Genomic DNA, 21,781 nt, shown 5'->3' with positions numbered 1-21,781 from the left:
AACTCTGAAATTGTTTATTTCTGGAATTTTCCATTTAATATTTTTGGACCCTCATGGACCAGGCATAACAAGCCATAGAAAGCGAAACTGCACATAAATGAGGACTACTGTATGAGCATTAAATGGACTGGTAACAGATAGCCCTGATGGGCATATGAGAAATGCCTCTAAAATAGAAAGGAGAGGTCTACAGACAAAGCCATTATTTAATGTAGGGACACATAACCATATATTTTTGAACTGTACACCACATATGGGCGAAAACAACTTTAAAGTTTTGGAATGTATTGGTATTCTGCCTGGCGCTGCAGGTGGATGAAGGATGTTCAGCCAGTAAAGTCTATGCTATCTTCCAAAATCTTAAAAATCTGAAGCACTTCTGAATCCTAACCATTTTGGATAGGGTTGTTCACCTTGTAATGATTTTAGTGAGTTTTTTAGGGGGCTTAGGTGGTGATGTACATCTCCATAAGCCTCTGCGAATTGTTTATTCAAGTACATTAATCCCAACAAATTTGAAGTACATATTTGACCTTCAACTAAAGTTGATCACATGACCCATTTACTTTCTTTTTAACCTGTCCTTTCTTGGTTCTTTTAGACAATCTGTTGCTGTGTCTGGTTATATCCATATCTAGGTCAGGGTCTTTCCAGCAATGCCACCATTGGAGCTAACACCGTTGCCACTGAAGATGGACTTTCCTCACTTTCACATGTGTATGTGACAAGAGTCTGGTGAGAGGAGACAGTGGCTGAGGGTGGTGGTGGTGACAGAAATACCATGGGAAAAGGCAATGAGAGGGATGGGAAAGAAAAAGAAACTGTTACATACTTATCTGATAGTTCTGACTGGTGCCACTATGCATTTAGAATTATGACATACTGTATAAAAGCCTCTTTTAAGGAATTATTTTGATTTATTTGACCACATGTATTAGTTAAAGTGTTTTTTTAAATTGAATTGTATTTAGTTACACAGAAATGCACAAATACACACACTCTCAGTGAGACAGGAAAGAGGAGAGAGAGAGAGAAGAGAGAGAAAGCTTAGACCCCCTAGGAGAGAGAGAGAGATAGAGAGAGAGAGAGAGGAAGCTTAGATCCCCTAGTTGGTTCTCCAAATGCCACAGTGGCAGTTAGGCCATGCAAACACTGGAGCTGAGAACCAATTCAGGTACCCTCCTAGGTGGCAGAGACCCAAGTACTTGAGCTATCACCTGCTGCTTCCCAGAATGTACATTAGCAGGAAGCTAGAAATGGGGGTAGAACTGAGATTCAGATCAGACACTGATATGGGATGTGGGCATGTTAACTGGCTTTTTAAGCACCAGGTCAAATGTCTGAACCTTTTTACTTTTAATGTTTGTTTTCTTTCTCCAGTTGTACTACATATGATTATGTGTCATGTGTAGATTTATCTTTATATTCCTTGAAACTTTACAGTTTTGCTTTAAAACCAGTGTGTGTGTGTGTGTGTGTGTGTGTGTGTGTAAAATAAAATATGTAATTCTTCAACTGCATTAGCCATATTTCAACTTCTTAGTTACTATGTGTGATGAGTGGTTACCATTTTGGACACTTAGTTATGGAACATTTCTGTGTTCTCAGAAAATTTTGTTGGATAGTGGTGGTATAGAACTTGTACAGTGAATGATGGATTCACTTAAAATGTAACTTATTTTCATCTTTAAAAAGAAAACATTTAACAGAAACATCTATTTCTATTTTTATAATATTCCATAAGTCCATCTAGTGTTGGAAAACATGCTTTAAGAAATAATATGGAGACCAGCATCATCGTGCAATGGGTTAAGCCACCACCTTTGACAGCAGCACCCTGTACAAGGGCAGGTTTCAGTCCCAGACGCTCTGCTTCTGATCCAGCTCCCTGCTAATGCCTGAAGAAAAAGCAGTGGAGGATGGCCCAAGTACTTGGGCCCCTGCCACTCATGTGGGAGAATGGATGCATTTCCAAGCTCCTGGCTTTGGCCTTGCTCAGCCCTAGGTATTGGGGCCATTTAGGAGGTGAGCTGGTGGAAAGAGGATCTCTCTCTGTCTCCCTCTCTGTCTGTGACTCTACCTTTCAAATAAATAAATCCATTTTTTAAAAAGATAAAAAGGACCTTTTAATTAGGACTTGGGATTTTACTAAATAAATGCCTATTTTTAAATTGTTGGAAAAAATTTTGTTCTTGACTGTATAAGTATTTCCTTTTCAGTACTGCTTACATTACAAACTATGTGGCCAATTCTTTACCTTGTTGTAGAAAGCTAGACATCAAGCTTATGTCAGTTATCCTACATACCAACATAAATGAGGTAGGATGGCAGTAAGAAGAGAGTGGGGGAGATATGCAGAGAAACGTCTCAAAGAAGGGAATTTTTCCTTATGTATTGATGATATCAGAAATGCCTTTAGGGGCAAGCCTATCGGTTAAGATGCCTACATCTCACATTGGAGTACCTAAATTTGATCCCTAGCTCCAGTTCCCGATTTCAGCTTCTAGCCAAGGTGGACCCTGGAAGACAGTGGTGATGCCCAAAGTACTTGAGTCCCTACCACCCATATTGGAGCTGTGGATTGAATTCCTGGCTACCAGCTTTGGGCTAGTCCAGGCCTGGCTGTGCAGCCATTTGGGGAATGGACCAGTGGATGGGTCATCTTTTTTTCTATCTCTGTTTCACTCTATATCTCTCTGTCTCTCAAGTAAATCAAGAAAAAAAATCAAAAGAAGTCACAGTAGACCACAGAATAAAAAATTTATTCACTTCAGATAATTTCACAGAGATTTCCTGGTACAGTGTCCTTTCCTCACCTCATTCCTAAATGTTGATCCTGTTTTAAAAAAATAACAGAATTACCTATTATATATTACAGTTTTATGAAATTAAAAAATGAGGTAAAACATTCCATAAAGTTAAACTTATGCACATTTTCTTGATTGCTTTTATGAAAGAATAATTGAATTTGCCTACTTTAATGTGACTTTAGAGACTGCTAAATTTTAGTTTTGAAGGAAAAATATATGTTTTTGTAGAAAATCAGGCATTATATCTGAAAGTCCATAAGGTTTTTTTAAATTCAGTTCTTTATGTCCTTGTGGATATTGAGGTGGAATCTCAGGATTTCTCAGTTCAAACCTTAACCTAAAAATCATCGTAACTCTAGCAGTCAGTCCTCATGCAGGGAAGTGTTCTTTGCTTTTGTTTCAGTGGGGCCTCCTCATATGGGAACATGTTTCATCTAGACATATGAAGATATTCGTATTAGGCTGATGATAATTGTGCATTCTGTTTTTATATGTATTTAAAATGTGTCAGTGATGTGCCCTGATGTTTCATTATGGAGGGAAAAAAGCACTCCCAGGCCACAGCAGAGAGCCGGACTGGAAGAGGAGCAACCGGGACAGAATCCAGCGCCCAGACCCGTGTAGCAGACTAGAACCTGGGGTGCCGGCACCGCAGGCGGAGGATTAGCCCACTGAGCTGCGGCGCCGGCTGTACATCATTTTTTAAAACAATTAAATTTAGCAGTGAGTGGCCACCGCCTCTGCCGCTGTTGTTGAGGTGGAGGCCATGGAGGCCATGGAGGTGGAAGCCAAGGCCCCAGTGCAGGGGGCGCGCCCAGGGCTCAGGCCAGGCCTCAGTCGCCATGGCGCAGCCCCACCATGGCGCAGAGCCTGCAGATGGAGATCCCCAACTTCGGTCATGGCATCTTGGAGTGCCTCAGAGAACAGCGGCTGCAGGGCTGCCCTGTGACGTGTCGGTGGTGGTCAGGGGTCAGGCCGTGCTGGCCGCCAGCAGCTCTTACTCCTGTTCAACAGCAGCCGCAGCACCGTGGTGGAGCTGCCGGCGGCCGTGCAGCCGCAGTCCTTCCAGCAGACCCTGAGCTTCTGCTACACGGGCCGCTGAGCACGAACGTGGGGGACCAGTTCCTGTTCACAGACACAGCGGGCTTCCTGCAGATCCAGGAGATCCTGGAGAGAGGCGCCGAGTTCTTCCTGAAGGTGAGCTCCTGGAGCGGCGACTCGCAGGGCCTGCACACCTAGGGGCACCCTCCTCCGAGCCACAGAGCCCCGTGGCGCACACTTCCAGCTGGCCCACCTGCAGCTCGCCGCTGCCCCTGGTCTCAAAGGTCAGGAAGGAGCAGCAGAAGTCGGACTCGCTGCAGTGCAAGCCCGCGGCCAAACGGCTGTGGGACGGTGGCCCCAAGGAGGCCAGGGGCGGCGGCGGCAGTGGCGGTAGCCGCAAGATGGCCAAGTTCTCCATGCTGGACCTGGCGGCCAACCGGCAGCCCCTGCAGCAGGTCCCCGCCGGGGTGGCCTTTGCCGCGGGGGTGGGGGCAGGGCAGCCGGCCAGCGGGGCGGTGGTGGCCGCTGCGGGCGTGGGAAGCGGGCCCAGCACGTCGGACCGCAGGGGCCCAGGCACCTGGAGCGCCTACACCAGCGACAGCCCGACTCCTACCAGGAGGAGGACGACGCGGGGGAGGAAGGCTCGGACGAGCAGTGCCGGCAGATCTGCAACAGGTACACCGTGCACAGCGCGATGAACGTGGGCCCGACAGCCGAGAAGGTTGAGGCCCTCCCGGAACCCACAGTCGGATCCGGGTGCGGCAAGATTGGCGTCGCTCCCGGCTGAGCTCCTCGACCAGATCAGCACCTGTTGTCACCCCAAGCTCCAGGAGGAAGGCGGCCCCTCAGAGAAGCCGGAGCTGGTGGCAGGCGCCAAGGTGTGCATCACGAGGGCGCAGCCCAGGAACCCGGCACCAGGTCTTGCCGCAGCCGCTCCTTGCCTCCTCCTTTGACCGGAACGCACTGGCCCCCAGCTGTGGCACCGGCAAACCACTAGACAGCCGCGCCCTCCACGCCCTCAAGAACCACTGCCGGAACTTCAAGGAGAGCAAGAGGAACGCCATCGCGGCCGGCGTGTGCCCCAACGCTCGCCGGGTCGTGCGCCAGAGCTGGATGCCCAAGTTGAAGCTGCTCACCCGAGGGCGACCCTACACCGCCTGCATCAGGGATTCGGGCAAGATGGAGCCGGAGGTGGCGGGCGGGGAGTACAGCTTCCAGCCGGCCAGCTATGGGGCGAGGTGGCCCCTCGGCCTAGGCCCTGCAGTAACCGCGCCCCCACACTGCACCCAGGAGGGCCGTCACACTTCCCCACTCCACCCGGGGGGGCCGTCACACTCCCCCACCCCACCCAGGGGGGCCGTCACACTCCCCCACCCCACCTGGGGGGGGCTGTCACACTCCCCCACCCCACCCGGGAGGGCCGTCACACTCCTCCACCCCACCCAGGGGGGCCGTTACACTCCCCCACCCCACCCGGGGGGGCCGTCACACTCTCCCACCCCACTCGGGAGGGCCATCACACTCCCCTCACCCCACCCCGGGGGTCTGTCACACTCCCCCACCCCACCCAGGGGGGCCATCACACTCCCCCCACCTCACCCGGGGGGTCCGTCACACTCCCCTACCCCCATGTCCTCACACACACCTTGGTCAGGAGCTACTGTCTGTCCCTCCCCAGGCCCCGAGGGGGTCGCTGCATGTTCCTGGGTCCCCTCCTCCATCCCAGCCCCTTCCCCCAGTGTGAGCTGCTGGCCGGGGTGGGCAGGGCCGGCAAGGGCGGGCAAGCAGGGGCGGGGGGCAGGCCCGGGTTTCCTTCTTCCACACATGGCTCCCCCTTCCCTCACCCCAAGCTTTGTGCCCCCCCACCAGTCCAGGCACGGGGCAGGGGCCTGCCTGGTGGAAGTCCTTCCTCAGCCTCCTCTGAGACTGGAGGGGTCGCTCAGGACCCCTCTGCACCCCCACCCATCCCCCAGTGCTTCCAGGCCTCCAAAGCGCCTTCCTGCCTCCTCTTCAGTCCCTGCGCCTGGGGGCCGGGGCAGGTGAAGCCGTGGGCACTCCCTGTGGTATAGCCGAGCCAACAGGCTCAGAGCAATGCCACAAGCAGCCTAAGGTGGCTGGGGGTGGCGGCCCAGCACCTGCTCTCACCCCTCTATCCAGCCCGTGTCCCCTGGAGCCCCAGGGAGGGAGATCCTCAGCCAAGGAGCCTCTTGTGTGTGAGTGTGTGTATGTGTGTGTGTGTGTGTGCATGCGCACGCGCAACTTGAATGAAGGTAAAAGAGGCAGAGTGGGACCTGGGTTGGAATGGGGGGTGGGGAGCAGGCTTGGAGGGGTGGGGCTGCTGTCCTCTCCTCTGCTTACCGCCCCCCACCCCTGCCCTGCTGCCCCCACCCACCCGGGACAGGGCCCAGCCCCTACCCGTGTACAGAACATTTTTTTAGCTACTGAAATATTGAAGTATAAGATTTCCTTTTATTTTTCAAACCAACTGGACTGACCCCACCAGCCCACCTGCAGGTCCCCAGTGGGGGTGGGGGCGCACTGTGGAAGGCAGGATATGGGGGGGACGTGTGCTGGGCAGGCAAGCGGAGTGCGCGTGCGTGTGTGTGGAGTGTGGCTGCGTGTTCCTGACTCGGGCCCCACGGGTCTGACCTGCTTCCCTCCCTCCCTCAACTTCTCTGCCCCCCCCCACTGCTGTATTTCAAGGGAGGTCCCTGGCCTTGGCTGGTTGGGTGGGCCTGGTTCCCCCAGGGCCAGAGCAGGGTCTGCTTGGGCCACTGGCAGTTTTTTCTCACCATTCCTCTCGTTCTCGCCTAGGGCAAGTGTGTGTGTACACAAGTGTGTGTACACGAGTGTGTGCAAGCATGTGCACACGGAGGCTTCTTCCCCACCCCCACACCTCTCGCCTTCTCCCCCCCATTACCAGCCTTTCTGCCCCCTGGCTCTGACTTCTGTGTACACCTTGTGCCCGACGATCTCGCTTTCCAGGTGGAGCATTTTAGGGGAGGTTCCGGTGTGGGGTGGGGAGGACCAAAGGGGGTCGCCCCACACTATACCCTTCCAACAGCGTCACCACCAGCCTGCTTTGGGGGGGAGTCTCAGCCTGGCCCGTGCCTTAGCCCCCAGCCACCCCGAGTGTGTATGGGGGGGTCGGCACCTCCTGCTAAAGCACAAGCTCCTTAGTCCCCACCCCATCCCCGCCCCAGCGCTGACCCCAAAGCACAATATCCTGGTCTCTTGGCAAGCAGCTGGGGCCGAGGGTGGGCGGGGGACTCCAGCCAGACCCTCAGAGAACAGTGGGCATGCCCAGGTGTGTCCAGGCCTCCAAGGCCTGAGTAGGCACACCGGCTCCCTGGAACTGGGGTTCTCCTCCCTCCCCACCTTTTCCCACGGTGGGGGCACTCTGCAGTGCCAGGGCCAGGTGGCAGAGCCCAGTGGTCTTCAGGGACCCCAGGAGGTGGCCCCTGGCTTCCGGGCCTGGGGGGACAGGCCGGGGGGGGGTGCAGGGGAGGGAACTTCCCACCAGGAGAGCCAGACAGGGCAGTGCCTTAGCCCAGGAGCCCCCCGCCCCCAGGCGGCCAGCTGCTGTCCCTTCCCTGAACTTCTGTAAAGGAGGAGAGACGTCTGGAAATGTGAACCCCGGAGTATCCGTGATAGAATAAACTAAACGCCTTTGTGACAGAAAAAAATATTCTAGTCTCATACAAATTTATGTTCATATCTTTGGAAAATATTACTTTAATATAATTAGAAATAGATATTCCTCTGTAATCATCAGCTACATGTACTTACTATTTATAAGGATTCATTGCATAGTCTAGTGCATTTCCGTGTCAGAGAAAACTATTTCAGGACGAGGCGCTATCTAAGCAGGAATTCTTAAGGGGGAGGGCATCAGTTGCTGCTGTGAAAGTTTGATTCCCTGAGAAATGATGATGACACTGATGGCTGTTGTTTTTAGTCAGGCACAGTTTTCCTTTCTGAGGACAGGGATAGGTTCAGAGTCCTCAACACAGTAGTTCCATGACAGCCTCTGGTCCATTAACATCAGTGTAGAGATGAAACCTACATAGGGTGCCTCTCCCAACTTGGTGCTGATTGTTTTCAGGGACCCAGTGCCTGCAAGGTAGAATAGTTACCACTAGATGGCACTCCAGCCTTTAAAAGGAACCCTTCAATGCCCATGCCACTAAACTATTCCATTCAAGGCTTTTGTACACCTAAATGACCCAGGTTATGAACCCTCACAACAGCTGTTGTTAACCTACCTTCTGAGTGCAACTGGTGAAAACTCATCTCTATGTCCTTAATTGTGGTACTCAAAAATGAAACATTTGGGGAAGAAATCACGGATTTCAACCTTGCCTTGTTGCTAGAAGCAATTTTGCCCATAATATCTGGAGTATCATGTGTCCTTCTAGTGTCTCTTGTCTTCCATCTTATTCCAGGGAAGTGTGTTTTCTAATTCTCATTCCTTTTTTCTCTCCACCAATTATTTAGTTTTTTTCTGAACCTTAGTTTCCTCATTTGGAAAGGGAGATAAAAAACACTCTCTCCAGAGGGTTATTGCAGAGGTTAGAGGAGATTTATGTAAAATATTTGTTCATAAATAGAATTTTTGACATTTTGATGACATCATTGTTAGAGTTTTGCTATTTATTTGTGCTCCCTCTCTCTTCTTCCCACCCTCCTACCCACAAACTCCTTCTCTCCACATACCTCTATTGTGAGTATTCATGAAAAATGTGTCTCAAGATAGAACCATACATGCATTTTGAAAAGTTTGCGCTGAACTTTTTTTTTTCCAGGAACTTTTTGATGTGCTTTTATATAAGGCAAAATTTAGCAATTTCTTTTTACTTCAGTTGCACTTCTGGAGGTCTTTGGGGAAGATGCGTCTTTCCCGTGGTCAGATTTTTGAGCTTCAGGCGTTCAGTTGGTCATATCCATGGCTGTTAGCCTAGTATGCGAGATTGTCTTCTCCTCAGATGATAGGGTGTGGTGGGTAATGACTGCAAGCACATGTGGATAGGATGACTAGAGGTTCCAGTGGCTTTCTTTTCAGCAAGCCTCTCAAGATATTGTTGCCAGGGTTTCAGCATTGATGATAAATTTTAAATTATAGGTTTATTTGTGACATTATGAAATTTGAGAAAAATTCATAAAGCCAATCTTACTTGCCTCCACTGTTGACAAATGATTCTTTTTAAAAGAATTATTCATTTAATTTGAAGTCAGAGTTACAAACAGAGAGAGGAGAGGCAGAGAGAGAGAAAGGTCTTCCACCCAATGGTTCACTCCCCAATTGGCCCCAGCGGCTGGAGCTGTGCTGATCTGAAACCAGGAGCCAGGTGATTCTTCCTGGTCTCCCATGTGAGTGCAGGGGCCCAAAGACTTGGGCCATCTTCTACTGCTTTCCCAGGCCATAGCAGAGGGCTGGATTAGAAGTGGAGCAGCTGGGTCTTGAACTGGCTCCCATATGGGATGCTGGCACTTCAGGCAAGGGCGTTAACCCGCTGTACCACAGCGCTGGCCCCAAAAAATGATTGTTAGTGTTTGTTTTGGTACAAAATGCAGGGAATATGCGTCTAATTCATTTATTTTATTTTATTTTATTTTATTATTTTTCTTGAGAGGCAGAGTGGACAGTGAGAGAGAGAGAGAGAGAGAGAAAGGTCTTCCTTTTACCGTTGGTTCACCCTCCAATGGCCGCCGCGGCTGGCACATTGTGGCCGGTGCACCATGCTGATCCGATGGCAGGAGCCAGGTGCTTCTCCTGGTCTCCCATGGGATTCAGGTCCCAAGGACTTGGGCCATCCTCCACTGCACTCCCTGGCCACAGCAGAGAGCTGGCCTGGAAGAGGGGCAACTGGGACAGAATCCGGCGCCCTGACCAGGACTAGAACACAGTGTGCTGGCGCCACAAGGCGGAGGATTAGCCTAGTGAGCCGCGGTGCCGGCAGTCTAATTCCTTTATTCAAACTCAGTAAATGAGTTGGGACAATGAATTTCCAGTTGTTTCCCAAGAGCAGATTTATTTGTATATTAATGAGGCACAGGTGTTAGGCCCCTGGTGCCTGCATGCCTGAGAGGCGTATTTCAGTTGTTTATCTACTCAGCCATAGGTACTGTGAGGTATTCAGGCTTGCCTTTAGCAGTTTTTACAGTGAGGGTTTTTAATTTTTTAATTTTTTTTTTCAAATTTACCCATATCTGTTAAAATTTTAGAACTGATCATGTAGAGCGAAATTGCAGATTTCAATAGTGAATAGCAATAACAGCTAAAGTAAGTAGTCTCACTATACTTAACTGCCCAGCCTAACATTAAAGAGAAACAGGTTTATCTACACGAATATCTCATGTGATAAATCAGTGTAATCAACAATTCACCTTTCTGTGTGTATTTTTTGAAATATATCTTTGGCAGTCAAGTATGTATTGGAGTCAAGTGTTTATATTAATATTAATTTTTTTGTTTATTCACTGAATTTCACTACCAGCATTTTAGTGGAGATGGAATAGCCTCCTTAAACTTTATGAATTTCAGTCACGGGCATAATTATAGCTGTCTACATATTCATTAAATCTACAGAACTGCCTCCCGAAAGACAGCCATGCATTCAGAAACAGTACACAATTAAATATACATGATTTAAAAGTTTTGTTTCTTAGGCTTGTTTAAAATTAATTTCCTGTAGCATTCCTTTCTAAGCAGAAGAATTCTAACAAAGGGATTCCCATGCTTTGGTTTCTTTCCTGTAGGAAAGAATGGGAAGAACAACGTGTAAACAACAATTACTTGGCAACAAGGGCAGAACATGGGCAGCTGAGAAGCAGCAGGTTCCGCAGCATTTGCTGGAAGGTAAGAAGAAAATATTTATTTACAGATTGTGATTGCAATAGATCAACACATGACCTGATGCCCTGGAAGATTACCCATGAAGGGGATCGCTGAATTTTCCGAGAGACTTCGCCCCTAGTCATTTGGCCATTCATGTTTATCTTTCACAGGACATTTACTAATGAGATGAACCATCTTTAGTCCTGAGTAACTGGTGATGATAAAATAACCATATTTTCTTCTTTGGATGGTGCAAAAGTCAGAGCAACACTTTGACGTTCTCCAAAAATGTTTGCAGAAACTCTTGAGCTGGGCAGGAAAGGGAGGGGGCAATTAGTTTTCAGGTTCTTACTGTATCAAGTGCCATCATCTAGTCATCCTCTCTTTTCCTTTCATAAATAGAGGATCGGAAGAGTTTTTTACAGTTCTTTTGCTTAAAATCACAAAGTCAAGGCAACAAGGAGAAATAGAAGGAAATTGGGTTAATGTCTTTGGAAGGGAAGAAGCTTTGGTTATCAAAACTGGTAATGATAATCAGCAGCCATGTTTTAAGTGCTTTGAAATAGTACCCCCTTTTGTTCTCCAAAAATGAATTAATTGGGATTTAGACTGGTTTCTAAAATGACTTCTACTGAAAGTTTTTAGGATTATCTGTATAAATTGAGCATACTGTGTCTGTGCAAGTAAAGACAGAATGAAATGCTGAGACAGTTTTAGATTTAGTAATTTAGATTCAATAATTCAAATGCATTTTTCTTCTATTGTATGTAGGCAGTAAAGGCAGGAAACCTGCTGCTAGACTATTTGTATACAAATATTTGTATACCACCCGGTTCCCTGTTGTTTAACTTTTAATATTCATTTGCAAAAAATAAATGCAAATCCAGATTTATTTTAATGTTTTATTAAATAAATTAAAACAGATTTTTCTTTTCAAGCATTAAATCACAATGTGCAGTACATTAAGGACAGAGATCCTATATGAGGAGTAAGTGTACAGTGACTCCTGTTGTTGACTTAACAAATTGACACTCTTGTTTATGGCATCAGTAATCACCCTAGGCTCTTGTCATGAGTTGCCAAGGCTATGGAAGCCTTTTGAGTTCACCGACTCTGATCATATTTAGGCAAGCTCATAGTCAGAGTGGAAGTTCTCTCCTCCCTTCACAGAAAGGTACCTCCTCCTTTTTTTTTTTTTTGACAGGCAGAGTGGACAGTGAGAGAGAGAGAGACAGAGAGAAAGGTCTTCCTTTGCCGTTGGTTCACTCTCCAATGGCCGCCGTGGCTGGCGCGCTGCCGATCCAATGGCAGGAGCCAGGAACCAGGTGCTTTTTTTGGTCTCCCATGGGGTTCAGGGCCAAGCACTTGGGCCATCCTCCACTGCACTCCCTGGCCACAGCAGAGGGATGGCCTGGAAGAGGGGCAACCGGGACAGAATCTGGCACCCCGACTGGGACTAGAACCCTGTGTGCCGGTGCCACTAGGCGGAGGATTAGCCTAGTGAGCCGCGGTGCCAGCCCAGTACCTCCTTCTTTGATGACCTGTTCTTTCCTTCCACTGGGATCTCACTTGCAGAGATCTTTCATTTAGGTCATTTTTTTTTTTTTTTTGCCAGAGTGTCTTGGCTTTCCATGCCTGAAATACTCTCATGGGCTTTTCAGCCAGATCCGAATGCCTTAAGGGCTGATTCTGAGTCCAGAGTGCTGTTTAGGACATCTGCCATTCTATGAGTCTGCTGTGTATCTCACTTCCCATGTTGGATCGTTCTTTCCCTTTTTTATTCTATCGGTTAGTGTTAGCAGACACTAGTCTTGTTTATGTGATCCCTTTGGCTCTTAGTCCTATCATTATGATCAATTGTGAGCAGAAATTGATCACTTGGACTAGTGAGATAGCATTCGTACATGCCACCTTGATGGGATTGAATTGTAATCCCCTGGTATGTTTCTAACTCTACCGTTTGGGGCAAGTCAGCTTGAGCATGTCCCGAATTGCACATCTCTTCCCTCTCTTATTCCCACTCTTATATTTAACATTGATCACTTTTCAGTTAAGTTTCAACACTTAAGAATAACTGTGTATTGATTACAGTATTCAACCAAAAGTATTACATAGAACAAACAAAAAAATACTAAGAGGGATAACGTATGAAGTTGTTCATCGACAGTCAGGGCAAGGGCTGATCAAGTCACCATTTCTCACAGTGTTCATTTCACTTTAACAGGTTTCCTTTTTGGTGCTCAGTTAGTTGTCACCGATCAGGGAGAACATATGATATTCGTCCCTTTGTGACTGGCTTATTTCCCTCAGCATAATGTTTTCCAAATTCCTAACAGGGATCACTTTTCAGTTAAAATTTAAACACCTAAGAATAATTGTGTGTTAATTACAGAGTTCAACCAATAGTTCTAGAACAAAAAAATACTAAAATGGATAAAGTATTACATTGTACACTATGAGAAACAGTGACTTGATCAATATATTTTAATCATGTATTTTTCTACTTTTTATTATAATTATAAATTGTAATCATGTATATTTATAGGTTATAAAGTTATGTGGTTTGTGACTACCATATAGATAGATTAAATCAAACTAATTATCCTATTCATCATCTCAAATATTTGACATTTCTTGTGGTGAGAACATCTGAGAATTATTCTCTTAGTGAAGTTGAAATGAATAGTACTCAATGATTACCTCTATCACCATACTGTATATTAAATCTCAAAAATTAAAATAGCCTATCTGAGCTTTGTACCCACAGATTATCATCTCCCTGCTTTCCCCTATTCCCCAACCTCTGATAACTACCATTCTACCATCTACTTCTATGACTTCCATTATTTTAGCTTCCATATATTAGTGAGAACTTGATCATTGGTCTTTTTGTGTATGGTTTGTTTTGGTATAATGTTTTCCAGTTCATCCATGTTGCCCTCAATGATAGAATCTCTTCGTCTTTTAAAAGGCTAAATGTTAAAAAAAAAGTCTAAATGTTATTTCTTTATACACACACACACACACACACTTTTTTTTATCTGTTGATGGACACTTAGGCTGATTTCATATCTTAGTTATTATGAAAAATGTTGAAATGAATATAGGCAGGCAGACATTTATTCCACATACTAAGTTAAAATCTTTCCAGTAAGACACTTTGAAGCAGTATTGATGAATCATATAGTGGTTTTAGTTTTAGTATTTTATCTCAACTTTATGGTGACTGTACTAATTTATGTTTCCACCAAAGGTGTATGGTGGTTATCTTTTTCTCCACATCCTTGCTATCACTGGACTATCCTTTGTCTTTCTGAGAATAGCCACTCTAACAGGTGTGATGTTTTAATTTGCATATCCCTAAAGATTAGTGATGTTGAACCTTTTAAGGTTAGCCTTTAGTTTGTCTTCTTTTGAAAAACATCTGTACAAATCCTTCTTTTGAGAACTGCTCATTCAGACCCAATTTTTGAGTTGTTTGAATACTTATATATTTTATATATTAAACCCTATCACATATGTGGATTGTCAGTATTTCCTCCCAATCTGTAGGTTATCTCTTTGCTCTGTTAATTGCTTTCTTTGCTATACAGAAGCTTTTAGTTTTGATGTAATCTCATTGTCTTTGTTTCTATTGTCTGCATTTTGTCAAATCTAAAAAAAAATACTGCCTAGACCAACACTGCATAGCTTTTCCTCTGTATTTGCTTTAGTAGTTGCACCATTTCATCTAATTTAATCCACTTTGAGTCAATTTTTATATTTAGTGCAAGATAATGTCCCAGTTCATTGTTGTATAATTGAATATGCAGTTTTACCAGCATCACATATTGAAGAGACTGTCCCTTCACATTGTATATTCTTGTCATGTTTATCGAAGTTCAACTGGTATAGTTGCATGGGTTCTTTTCTTGACCTTCTGTTCTATTGCACTGACCAGTATGTCTAATTTTATGCCAGTACCATGTTATTTTAATTACTGTTGCATGTAGTATAGTTTGAAATAAGGTAATGCGATGTCCTAGCTTTGTTCTTTTTGCTTATGATTCATTTCACTGGACTATTTGTTTTTCTTGTTCCATATTAATTTTAGGATTTTTTCTATATATGAAAAATGATCAGGGTGGGAGTGTGGGTCAGAGGGAGGGTGAAAAATATCACTGTGCTCCTAAATCCATATGTAGGCAACACATGAAATTTGTTCACCTTATATAAATAAAAATTATTTACAAAAAGAAAGTTGATGTTGGAAATTTGATGGATATTGTTTAACAGATTAGTTCAAGTAATATTACTTCAGCAATATTCTTGTTATCCATGAACATGGGATATCTTTCTGTCTATCTGTGCCCTCTTCAGTTGCTTTTATTAATGTTTATAATTTTGGGGATATAAGTCTTTCACTTCCTTGGTTAAATTTATCCCTAATTATTTACTTACCTATTATTTATTTATTTATTTTCTTATGGTAATTGCTAAGTGCAGTTGGTCTAAATTCTTTTGTTTGTTTAAGAACGTTCATCATTTGGTGTAGAGAAATGTTATCGGTTTGGGCGTTTTAACTTTCTAGTATTTAGTACTATGTAAATTTGTTTAAATCAAGTTACTTCACATATTTGAGAGAGAAACTTAGTTATTTTAAGTATTGATCAGTTGCCTTTGGGGGCTACATGGTATAGTGGGTTGTGCCATGGCCTGCAATGCAAGAATCCCTGTGGTTGCTAGTTCTAATCCTGGCTGCACTGTTTCCAATCCAGCTGCCTGCCAATGCATCTGAGAAAGCAGTGGAAGATAGCCCAAGTACCTAGGATCCCTGGATCCAAGTACCATGGGAGACTTGGTTGAAGCTCCTGGCTTCAGCCTAGCTCAGCCCTGGGTGTTGCAGCCATTTGGGGAGTGAACCAGCAGACTGAAGATTTCTTTCTCTGTGTCTCTCTCTCTCTCTCTGTAACTCTGCCTTTTAAATAAATAAACTTTTTTAAAAAGTGTTAAAGCTGATTATCATTTTTTCTATCAAGTAATTCAAATCTTAGATTATTTAGTCTAAATTTCATTTTGAAATACTTATTTTTCTTTGCTATTCTGTATTTTCAGAGTTTTCCCTCATCTTTTTTACAATACCATTATCATTTTCTTACCACATGCAGAAGCAGCTTCTCTTATACTTTTATGGCTTTTTTTAAAAAAAAGTTTTATTTACTTATTTGAAAGTCAGAGCTACAGAGAGGGAAGAAAGGAGGCAGGGAGAGAGAGACAGAGACAGAGACAGAGAGGGAGAGACACAGAGAGAGAGAGGTCTTCCATTTGCTGATTTACTCCCCATCTGGCCACAGTAGCCTGAGTTGAACCGAACCAAAGCCAGGAGACTTGAGCTTCTTCCTGGTTTCCCATGTGGGTGCAGGGTCCCGAGCACTTGGGCCACCTTCCACTGCTTTCCTAGGACATAGCAGAGAGCTAGATCAGAAGTGGAGCAGTAGGGACTCCAACCAGCACCCTATAGGATGCCAGCACTTCAGGCAACAGCTTTATCCACTACACCACAGTGCCAGGTCCATACTTTCATTTTCTGATAATAAAAATCCATCTCTAGACCCTGCTAATGTGGAGAAAAAGGTACCCTAAATACACTTCTGGTGGGAATGTAAGCTAGTATAACCATTGTGAAAGCCAGTCTAGAGATTCCTCAGAAAATAGATCTATCATATGATCCACCCATCCCATTTCTGGGACTATGCCCAAAGGAAATGTAATAAGCATATGAAAGAATTATCTGTAGTCCCCTGTTTATAACAGCTCAATTCACAATAGCCAAGGTAGGGAATCAACCCAGATTTCCATCAACTGGTGACTCATTAAAGAAAATATGGTACATATATACACACTCATCTATAAAAAAGAATGAAATTCTGTCTTTTGCAACAAAATGGGTGCAACTGGAGACCATTATGCTAATGAAAGAAGCCAGACCCCTGAAGACATGTGCTTTCTCTGATTGGTTGTAGTTAATATATAGAGTACAAAAAAAAAAAAAAACACCATGTATATCCAGCTAAACTGACATCTAATGATTTGATTGTTGTCTATATCTTGTCTGATGGACTGTGTCTCCTTGTCTCTAGGCCATTCAAACAAATAGGGCAACTATTTTACAACTTCAAAAGGTGTATGTAAAAGAGGCTCACGGCATAAGCTTGGCCAAGGAATTCAGAGGCTGGTTGAGATGTCCATGTCCCTTATTGGAGGTTCCTGCATTTGCTACCTGCATGTGTCTCACAACTGAAGAACCCTCCTAGAGTAGGCCTTGGGAGTCCACTGGGATGGCTCAAAAATAATATTACTGCCATGCTCCTGAGAGATCTGAATTGTGTTCCTGGCTCCCAGCTTTGGCCTGTGTGCAAGCTGTTGTGGGCATTTTGTAGTGAATCAGTGGGAGTGCTGTCTCTGTCCATTCCTCCCTACCTCCTCTCTGTCACCCTCTGCATCCGTCCCCCTCCCCTTCTCCCCTCTCCATCTCTCTGTCACTCTACCTCTATAATAATTTTAAGATGCTTACTTAGTACATACACACACATACAGTCTCTCTCTCTCTCCCTCCCTCTCTCCCTCTCTCCTTCTCTCTCTCTCTCTCTCTCCCACACACACACACACACACACACACACACACACCCCACAGCCTAAAAGGCCATGTTCAGATTGGGAAGCACATGTGATGTGCCCAACCGTAGAGTCAGGAGCCCTGAGAGGATGAAGGTCAATTCTCTTTAAGACAGGTTTCTGGTGAAAACTTCCTAGGTCCCATGAGAGCTACATTAATCCCCTTCAATGACAGCCCACAGTGACCTAATTACTTCACACTGGTCTCTGCCTCTTAATATTTCCTGTTCCTCCCAAAATCGCTGCACTGAGGACCAAGCTTCCAACACAGAAACATTTTGCAACACACTCAGACTATATCACACATAGCACTGTTCCACCTAGCTTTCTAGAATTCATAAATGGGAAATACTGATGTGCAAAAACCTGCATCACCACAGATGGCGCTGCTTTTTCTTCAGAGGTTACTCAGCAGAGCAGGTGGGTGGACAGGGGAGGGAAGGAAGAGGCAGTATTCTGTTGTTCAAAATGGAGACTTGTAGGGGTCTGCAGCTTGAGAGAAAAGTTTTGTGTGAGGGTGGGAGGCATAGGGTAAGTGTAGACAGAGAGATAGAGATAGAGAAAGAGACAGTGATTGAGTAGAAGGAATAATTTCTTGTGTGCTCAGCATGGTGTAGTTTGCTGCAGTTCACAATAATGTTCATTTTGTGAGCAAATAGAAAAGCAGAGACCAAAGGTTTTCTCTTCAGAGAGGAAAATTTTACCTTGATTCGACGAGTACCTGTTGTCCACATGTATTGATCTATCATACCATAGTCAGCAAATATTGGCAGTTTTAAGGATTCATCTCAGATTGTTTCAAATGTTTAAAGACAATGTTGAAGGATCTTATTTGTTCATCACACGGTGCATACATGGACGGAGATGGGGTAAATGCAGGCCAAGCCCTAGAATGAAGCCCACCACAGTGTCAGTGCTGCCTGGTTTTGGATGACTCGATATTGAAGGTTATGCAGCAGTGTTACAGAAGCTTCTTCCAGAAGCCAGGCCTCGCAGGTTGTGACAGAGGGAAGCAAGGAAAGGCAGATTTCTCATCCATGTTTTGTACCTTTTACCTCTACTACACCCATGTTGTTTCTCTTGTTGTTAACATGGAATTTTCTTTCAAACAAAATTTGATAAGATTAAATACAATAAATATAATAAATTATATATTGTTTAATATAAATATAATACATAAAATTATACATGTGCTTATATAAGTATAAGCATATATAATGTATAAATATATATATATATATAAATAAAATAAATATAATCATCATGTTATTTTTCTCATGGCCAAAAGGGAGAGAAATTCATAGGTCACACGGTGATGATGGCCCACATCTGCTTGTTGATGTCTGAGGTCTGAGGGAAGAGTTAGTGGCTGGGACTGAATCCACAGTGGGGAGTTGGAGTTGTCTGGAGATGGCGTCACTCAAGACAAGCAGTGGAGCTTGGATTCAGGCTGAGGGCTACATGAAACTTCCCATGAGACCTAGGTTTCCTACATCAGGGGAGCCCTGGGGCATGCAAAGTGCTGATCTGCTGGTCAAGGGCTCCACAGATGAGTGACACCAGTGACCTGGCAGAGGCTCATGGCATTTCCAGACAGAACTCTGGAAGTCCCACAGAGTGCCTTCCACACCATGTGACAGTGAAGAGCAAACCCAGGAGCAGCTCTGGTTCACAGGGAGGAGAGACACCAATAAACATGTTTAAATCAGCCATGAGCACAGATTCCTTTCTTTTTTCTTTTCTTTAACATTTGTATAATTTAACATTTGTATAATTTATTTGCAATACTGAATGTGAGATGCATAAAACATCTGGCAGTGGCATCTTGCCTCTGAAATTGATTTATAAAACTATTACCTCAGTTTTCTGTATTTTGTGATTTACTTGGGGAATGATGACAAGAGTATTTTTTAAGATTTATTGTATTTATTTGAAAGAGTTGCAGAGAAAGGCAGAGCCAGAGAGAGAGAGGTCTGTGGGGAGCAATCCGGACTAGACTAAGTTACTCGAATTAGGACTTATTCTATGCATCTGCTCTCCCACAATATGGCGCTGGGAGAGAAGTAAACAGCTTCCGCACAGCTGCCTCCAGTTCAACTAATAAACTGTAGGACTTGCTACTGATTGGAGGAGAGCAGCGTACTCGGCGTGTGGGCAGCCGAGTTGGGATTGGCGGAGGAGGACTATAAAGGAGGAGAGAGAAGCCGGCGCCGCGGCTCACTAGGCTAATCCTCCGCCTAGCGGCGCCGGCACACCGGGTTCTAGTCCCGGTTGGGGCGCCGGATTCTGTCCCGGTTGCCCCTCTTCCAGGCCAGCCCTCTGCTGTGGCCAGGGAGTGCAGTGGAGGATGGCCCAGGTGCTTGGGCCCTGCACCCCATGGGAGACCAGGAAAAAGCACCTGGCTCCTGGCTCCTGCCATCGGATCAGCGCGGTGCGCCGGCCGCAGCGCGCCGGCCGCGGCGGCCATTGGAGGGTGAACCAACGGCAAAGGAAGACCTTTCTGTCTGTCTCTCTCTCTCACTATCCACTCTGCCTGTCCAAAAAAAAAAAAAAAAAAAAAAAAAAAAAAAAAAAAAAAGGAGGAGAGAGACGGCATGCACCGGGAACATCTATGGGGAACATCTGAAGGAACATCTGTGCAGCCCCCGAGAAAGCTGGCCAGCGGTGTGCCGCTCCCCTGCGGAAGTGGGGAATGCGGCCAGGGGGAACTGCCCTTCCACGGAGGTGGAAGGGATAGTAGCCAACCCGGGAAGAACCAGCAGCAAACCCGGGGAGGGCCGAGCAGACGAAAGAACAGCGCAGGGTCCTGTGTTGCTCCTCCACGAAGAGGGGGAGCGACAGAGGTCTTCCATTCCATTGGTTCACTCCCCAAATGACTGCAATGGCTAGAGCTGAGCTGATCCAAAGCCAGGATCCAGGAGCTTCTTTCAGGTCTGCCACACAGGTGCAGGGACTCAGGACCTTGGGCCATCTTCTACTTCCACTGTGTCACTGCCAATTAAAACTGAAAATGGGTAGGAGGAGTAATGATGCTGAGCGAAGAGCAAATATAATTTCCTTGTCCTCCGAGACACATATCGACAGTCAGTTTCTGCCATTAGGATTACCTGAAAAATGCCTTCCTCTGTGGGTCTCCGTGAATACCACGCAGAGAATCCAGGAACTCAAAGGGGAAAATGTAATGCAGAAACTATCAGTCTGATCTACAAAGGAAATACTGGCAAGATGATAAATGGTGCCTTCAGCTTCTAGCTTCCAGATTGTGCAGGCTGGGCGTTCATATAGGAGGATCTTCCATAAACTTGAATTTCTTCCCATGACTGTGCTATGCCTGGTTCTCTTTTCAGTTGACAAAATAATTGGGGCAAATAATTAAGTCCTTTGCATTTCCATAACCAGAGCGTTGCTCACACTTCACAAGCCATAAAAAGTCTGGACACAAATTGGTGTTGATTAAACGATTAGTGTGTATTGATCTTGAGAGACTACAAATGTCAGGCTGGTTTATTAAAGTTCATCTGGGCTGCTGATTAAGATCTAGTCCATGAGGCCAGCACTGTGGCATAGTGGATAAAGCTGTTGCCTGCAGTGTGGGCATCCCATAGGGGCACCGGTTCAGTTCCTGGCTGTTCCACTTCTAATCTCACTCTTTGCTATGCCCTGGGAAAGTAGAAAACAGCCCAAACCCTTGGGCCCCTGTACCCACGTGGGAGACCTGCAGGAAGCTCCTGGCTCCTGGCTTCAGATCAGCACAGCCTCAGACGTTGCAGCCATCTGGGGAGTGAACCAGCTGATAGAAGACCTATCTCTCTCTGCCTCTGCCTCTCTGTAACCCTGCCTTCCATATAAATAAAGAAATCTTTGAAAATAAATCTAGTCCACAAAGTTTGCTGTTCCTCCCCAGTGCTGTGCCGAGCTCCAGCCATGTGCTCACAGAAGTTTCCCAGCCAAGCGTGCAGGGCCCAACTGGCTGGCCCAGAAGCCCCAGTGCCTGGGCAAGCAGCATGAACATGGCCAGCTTTGGAACAGCACTAGGCCACTTTCAATATAGAGATGCCCCTCAACTTACAATGGAGTGATGTTCCAATGAGCACATCAAAGCTGAAAATGAATATATTTAATATGTCTAACCCAGCAACAACTGGAGCTTCTTCTAGCTCGCCTTAAACATCTGCAGAACTCTCCCATTATCCTATCTGGGCAAAATCACCTTAACCTAAATTTGGTTAGTCCAGACATGCTGACCAGTTCATGTAATTTATTGAAAACTAGACTGAAATGAAAATCAGCTTGGTTGTGTGGTTACACTGTCACAAACCATCAAGTTGCAAATGCATAAGCCAAATCACAATGCATCAAGGACCATCCATCATTCTGCATGTTAGTCCTTTGTCAGGTAAGGAACTTAGATATTTTCTCCCATTCTGATGGGTGTACA

General features: G+C 45.5%; 1 protein-coding gene and 1 pseudogene across 2 annotated transcripts in view; both read left to right on the top strand.

The window, feature by feature from the left end:
- The window catches only part of LOC100355262 (L-lactate dehydrogenase A chain), a 591,718-nt gene that overhangs the window by 514,127 nt on the left and 55,810 nt on the right, over positions 1 to 21,781 (top strand). The window lies entirely within an intron of this gene.
- Positions 3,517 to 5,118, top strand: LOC138847845 (nucleus accumbens-associated protein 1 pseudogene; annotated as a pseudogene).

Source organism: Oryctolagus cuniculus, assembly GCF_964237555.1.
Source record: "Oryctolagus cuniculus chromosome 17 unlocalized genomic scaffold, mOryCun1.1 SUPER_17_unloc_1, whole genome shotgun sequence".
NCBI lineage: Eukaryota > Metazoa > Chordata > Mammalia > Lagomorpha > Leporidae > Oryctolagus > Oryctolagus cuniculus.
The sequence above is the reverse complement of the archived record's forward strand: the minus strand, read 5'-3'. Positions and strand labels throughout refer to the sequence as shown.